Source organism: Aulonocara sp. 'chitande type north' Nkhata Bay, linkage group LG18 (genome assembly GCF_057382095.1).
Source record: "Aulonocara sp. 'chitande type north' Nkhata Bay isolate Kocher_YH1m ecotype deep benthic linkage group LG18, A_spYH_male_GT1.1, whole genome shotgun sequence".
Lineage (NCBI taxonomy): Eukaryota > Metazoa > Chordata > Actinopteri > Cichliformes > Cichlidae > Aulonocara > Aulonocara sp. 'chitande type north' Nkhata Bay.
This window is the reverse complement of record NC_141361.1, coordinates 16,309,432-16,315,791: the sequence shown is the minus strand read 5'-3', so window position 1 is coordinate 16,315,791 and position 6,360 is coordinate 16,309,432.

The window sequence follows — 6,360 nt, the reverse complement described above, 5'->3', positions numbered from 1 at the left end:
AGCTTTAGGAACCACTCGGAGCGCTCTGTACCACACACGCCACATTCCCCCATTCACACGCACTTTGACAGAAGGCACACTGTTTATCATAAACACCCCAACAAAACATTAGGGAAAATTGCAGGGGAAGCAGGTGTCACTGTTATGCTAACTATTTTTCTTCCTGGGACTTGGTCATAAATTAAACATCAAGTAAATGATAATTTTGAAGCTGAATTTGATAAACAGGTACCACCCAGGCAGGAGGGATTTATGTCCTGTCAAATGTGAAATGACAGTCCAGTTGTTCACTACAAATCAAAAGTGTCAACCTCAGATCATCTCCAAAGTCGAGGAGTACATTTTGACTGGCTTCCCCTTCATGACACAAGTTTTGAGTGACTAAGTAATGATACGAGCAATTTTACAGAGTGGGGAAATATTTTTCTACTTCAACATGTCTGGTACTGCTGGAACAGTAAATAAAGCTCCACTCTGATATGCAAACATTTCAGACAAATAAAACGATGCTGGGATTAATACCCGGCTGCCAGCGAGAAAGCTGCTCACATTTTGTGTTTGTTCAGTCTGTTGTTCCTCCTAAAGGTGAAGGCTGCTGGGAAGTTTCTGTTATGAATACTTCACCACTGATTCGCACACAAACATGAGGTCATTGCAAGGTTGACAAATTCTATTCGAACCCATCTGACTTTTAGTCAGACAAAGCTTTGTTAGTATTATTATTAGATTTATTATTTGTATTGCATTGTAAGGTATGACAAAATTGAGATGGAGCTTTTAAATTACTTGGTAAAAGCCCTGTTTTTAGACCTCCATTGATCAGACAGTACTTTATGAACAAGCACTTGGAAACAGTGGAGAGGAAAAACTCCCTTTTTAACAGGAAAAGACCTCCCACAGAACCATATATACAAAGTGAATTTCATTGTAAATGATAAAATATGCTATAATATTATGAACTATGTACAATAAAGGGAAAAGACTTTATCTACAGCTTTATTAGTATTTTATATTAGAGCGGAGGAATTTTGGCCCCCTCATCTTCACAATGTTGCTTCAGTTCATTTAAGTTTACGAGCATTTGTTTATGCACAGCTGTCTTAAGGCCCGCCACAACATTTCAATCAGTTTGAGGCCTGACCTTGGATCTGACTGGGCCATTGCAACACCTTGATTCCTTCCTCTTTTAGACATCATGTTGTAGATTTGCTCCTGTGCATGTGATCATTGTCCTAATCATTGCATCTACTAATTTGGGCCAAGAATTAGCTGTCAGACAGGTGGCTTCATGTTGTTGTTATATAGAGCAGTTCACGATCAAGTCAGTGGCCGCAAGGTGCCCAGATGCTGTGGCTGCAAAACAAGTCCGAATCATCACCCACCCCTCCACCACCATACCAATAGTTGGTATGAGGTGTTTGTACTGATATGACATGTTTGGTTATCAAATGTGGTGCTGTGTGTTACGGCCAAACATCGAAACTGTGGTGTCATCTGTCCAAATTACATCACTGAAGAACTCTTGTCAGATGCAAATTAACAAATTTAAGCTGTGCTTTAACGTTTTTGTTTTTTTTCTGTTTTTTTTCCCAGAGAGACGAGACTTTCTCCTAGCAGACCTTCCAAACAAAGACACCTGTTCAGTGTTTCCATAACTGTACTGTCAGGAACTTTAACATTTCACATGCTATGTGAGGCCTGTAGAGTCTGAGATGTAGCTCCTTTAAAAAAAAATATTCCGATTTTCTGAGGGTTGCACGGTCTGATCTTGGGGTAAATTTGCTTGCTCATCCACTCCCAGGGAAACACTGTGTGCTGTGTTAACACGTAGTTTTGTCAGTTTGCTCCAGACCAGCAAACTGACAAAACTTCTGTTTTTATAGAAGAGCTAACACTTTTGGATGATCAATTACTCAAGTGCATGTTATTAGGAGCACCTGGCTACTGGTTACCCTCTTAACTCCTGTGGGAGCATTAAGGGTGTATATAATTTTCCACAGTCCTGTGGTATGACATTACGCACAAATGGTGACTAACAGCAAAAGAATCAAGTTTTTATCTTTCGCTCCCACTCAAATTACTATTATTGTGACAAATCACATCATATTTATCTTAAGATTTATGTTCAAAAGCTTTTGAGTACAAAAAAGGCTGATATTTTTGGTGTTGCTTTCTTTGTGGGCTCATCTACTGGCTGCCAACCAGTTTAATTATTATTATTTTTTAGTAAAGACCATCTAAAGTCATGCTAGTGGCAGTGCGCTAAATATATCCAGAGCAATACACACTTCTCCAAAAATGCTCTGTTGATGTGGGTTATAATAATAATGTATTATTATTATAGTGCGTAGAAAAAAAAGATTTCACAAGGGGTCTCCTGTGATTACATTTTTTGACACAAAGAACTTCCCTCCTTCAGCTATCAGTGTCACTGTTTAAGTACTGTCAGATAAGTGACTCTGTATGCTGATATAGAGGGTCTGCCTGCACCAATCACGTTAGCTAAAGTAACACAAACACATTATTTTCTGTTAGAAATGAAGTAAGCTTTATAATAGCTTATAATACTAGGAACTTCACTATGAGTTCAAGTTTCACCTGTCTCTTATTTCTTTTTTGAAACCCAAGCCATCCCACAGGCTAACCGCTCTCGCGTTCAGCATGAGCTCGAAGAGCGTGCACCCGGACCAAACCAAATCATGAAATAAGCAGGGGGGAGGTGGACTGGATTTTGTTCTTTGTTGTCAAAAAACAACCAAAACTGATGATAGGAAACAGAAAGATTTACAAGTACCTTGTGAAGAAAAATTATTCAATGCTGACCGGTTAATATTATTTTTGGAAAAAAGACCAGTTGACAGCTCTACTCTTTTCTAGGGCTCCTGTCAGTCATGCCCCACCCCCCTCCCCAATGGCGCCCCTATTAACATCTCTTTGGGTTATTGGCTGTTGGCTTTCTCTATCACTATTGGAATTTTTGTGGCCTGGGTAGCTTGCACCTTTTGTGCAAGAAATTTTTTTTTTCCATATCGCCACTCCTCAAAAGTTATAGACCTTTCAACCAGTCTCCTCCTCCATACACACAAACTGAAATCAGCTGATTGCAGGGCAAGTGTGAGGAAGAAGAAAAAAAAGCCCACAAATGAGAACATTTGAAACGCACCTAACAATAAAACTTATATTACTGCATTATGGAAAAATATAGTGAAATTGGGTGTGATTACATCTAACTCTGCTTATTTAAGGTCAAAGACTGTATATAAAAGTAACAGCCACATGAACGAACACATTTTCTTAGTTTATTATTTTGCCTGTCTGGGTTTGTGATTAATTTCCGGTGTTTATCAGCTGGTGATGTCATTAAAAAGTGTTACCTGAAAAGAGTAGCAGAAAGGGGCTTTTCAGGACTCTGTGGAGCCATGTTCCCGGTCCTCCTCTAGCCTTGTTGCTTGTCACTTTTTGTGTATATTTGCAGGGACAAAGCAAAGTATGTGATGCCTGTGACAAGCATGGCAAACTTTGCATATCAAATCAGTTCCTCTTTTGAAACAATGCAAGGGCAGTTTTGTTGGGGTAGAGCTCTCTTAGTGTCTCATGGAAAAGTTATTTCACTAGCAAGCCCTCTGCCTAAAGGGGTCCGGGCTTTGAAACGCTTCCCACTAAATCATGTAACTTGTGTAAGTATTTTCTGCTGCTGTGATCCAAAGGAGTACACTGAGATTCTTGGGAGTTCAGTGCAAGGTTACAGCTATCTCTCTCCCTCATACTAGCCCAACAGTCAGCCTTGTGTCCAAGGCGCTTTGAATTAAGTTCAGTGCTCTTGTGTATGGGAACTCGAGCTCGCCGCCAAATGCAATACTTCCCCGAGTATTTCTGTCAGAACCCCAGCCTTTAAAAACAAAACACAGTGAAATCACAGCAGACCTGTTTTAATCAATTAAACATATGTCAACAAGCAATATGCTAATCATTGACTCCACAGGGAGACCAAATTCTCTCCTGCTGAAGTATGATCAGAAGTCAGTTGGGACTTTCATGGGACACTTGGACCAATGGGTTTGTTTGTTTTTTTTAATGACTGACTATTGTGAAAAATAATGGGATTTTTCTTTTTCTTGTTTGTTTTTTGTGACTTTGCCATTGTTTGCGCTTTATTTTCCCCAGAAAAGCTATAATGACTCAGACATGGTGATTTCCATGCTCCATACTCACGATTTTATATTTGTTATATCTGTGTCTGTGTGCCTCTGTTTGGCTTGGATATACAACAGGGGGAAATCAAGCCTTCCTGGCTGGTAGCAGTTGTTTAGCTTAACGTCTCCAGCCTTCCAGAGAGTCACAGCTTTAGTCACCCGGGTCACTATAAGGCTATGAATTTTTTGATGGGATTTTACCAACTGATTCTCAAGAATTCAAAGCAGAGTCTCATAGTTTAGCACCCACACTCTCTCAGAATGAGTTATGCTTGTGTAAACACGGCTCAGCTCACAGGAGTCTGGAAACGTTATAAATTTTCATCTGCAGCTCAAGATATCAGAGCCACATCATGAGGAAACGACAGGATGCTGCATCCTGACAGAGGAGACCAGTGAGGTTTCCTCTCATGTCTGCTGATTGGCCGTTTATCTGCTGAGAACTCTTGTGAATGCTCCTGATAACCAAATGAGCATTTAAAGTGAATAACTAGCTGACACATGGCAGGCTCCCAAACAGAAAATACACAAGCTCATTAAAATCTCATGCTCTGTTGAGAATAATCCAAAAAAACACCCAAGTATGTGCAAAATAATATTAATAGAATATAACAAAGTAATTTACTTGCTAGTTTTAAAGCACACTCTTTGATTCGTTAAAATGTCCATGTTTGACTAGCTTCATTCAAACATCAATGGTAGCTATTTCAGAACTTTAAGAATTCCAGTTAATTATCACTTTAGTATTTTAAGTCATCAGTTATTGAGGGACATACCACTAAACATGTGAAGTTAAGCGTGTGCGTGATGTTGCTTGAGACATCTCAATAACCCTAACCCTTAACCCTAACCCGCTCTAAGCTAACATTTATGGGGAAATATGAGTACAAATGTGAATTCTTCCATAAAATATCACCACTAATTTCCATTGCAGTCCATGGAAGACTCTCCAAAGACACTTGATTCAGTTTACACAGCAAGTACAATATAGCTGATAGGGTTAGCAGAGCTAGCACAAAGCTAAAGTAGCAAACTCCAGAGGTGGAGATATCAAAACTTGCAGTACCTCGAGCTGCCACTTGAGGCTGGCTTGAGAAATATGTCAACCTGTATAAACTCTTATTTTAAATACTGAAAATGAGACAAAAATTCAATATACTGAACTGTAGGGCTGTTCGATATAACGATATATATCGGATGACAATATAAAAACGTCTATCGTTTCATTTTACGCTATCGTTTGTTTCGTGGTGTCGCAAAATAAACTGTTTACGGCAATATTTTTTTATTATTTTGATGGTCACTGTAGTGGCTATATTAATTTCTTAAAGTTCTCTCTTTCTCTTACATTTAATATAATCACACTACAGACAAACAAGCGTTTGTTTTTATGCGTTGTCGTTGATGTAAAACCATCACGTGTCCGCTTGTTTATTTTCCATATAAACCTTTCACACTAAAGCTCAAGATCTTGTTGAGACTTTTCAAAATAAACTGAATCACTGAAAGAGTATGCAGAGTGTTTACGGATGAGAAGCAAAAATGAGCCGTCAGTTGCTAAAAAATAAACCTTAGACTCAAACGTTAGAACAGGCTTTTCCCCGCAGCACGCCGTGTAATAAATACTTACAAAGAAAACAGCGGCTGTTACAACTTATGTCTAAAAATGTATCGTTTCATGCATCAGTTAAAACACTCGACTCCAGGTACGCGGCGTCCAGCTGGAAACACTTCCCACAAGTCGAGCTGCCCGAGATTCACAGAATTTACAGAAAATGTTACATTTTTGTGATTTATATCGTTATCGGACAATAGATGTCTTAATATGAGATTTTGGTCATATCGCACAGCCCTACTGAACTGGACTTTTCAGCCAGCATTATGATGTTGGTGCTTTTTAGAGCATTTTTATAGGATACAAGTGTAATTAATAACTAAAAGACCATCTGAGAAGTCTGTGATTCATTTGTAGAGTCTGTAGATGCACGTTGCCAGCTGACCTTCTGACTCCAAAAATCTAACAGGATAAATCTCAGCGGGCTTCAAAACAGCCAGTTCACAAAACAAAAGGTGATGGCACATGGTTAGAGCTGCCTTTTGTATACAATCTGTGGAGCATATCTACTAGTGTAATGACTGCTTGTTATCTTAGGCTGGAAGTGAGTCT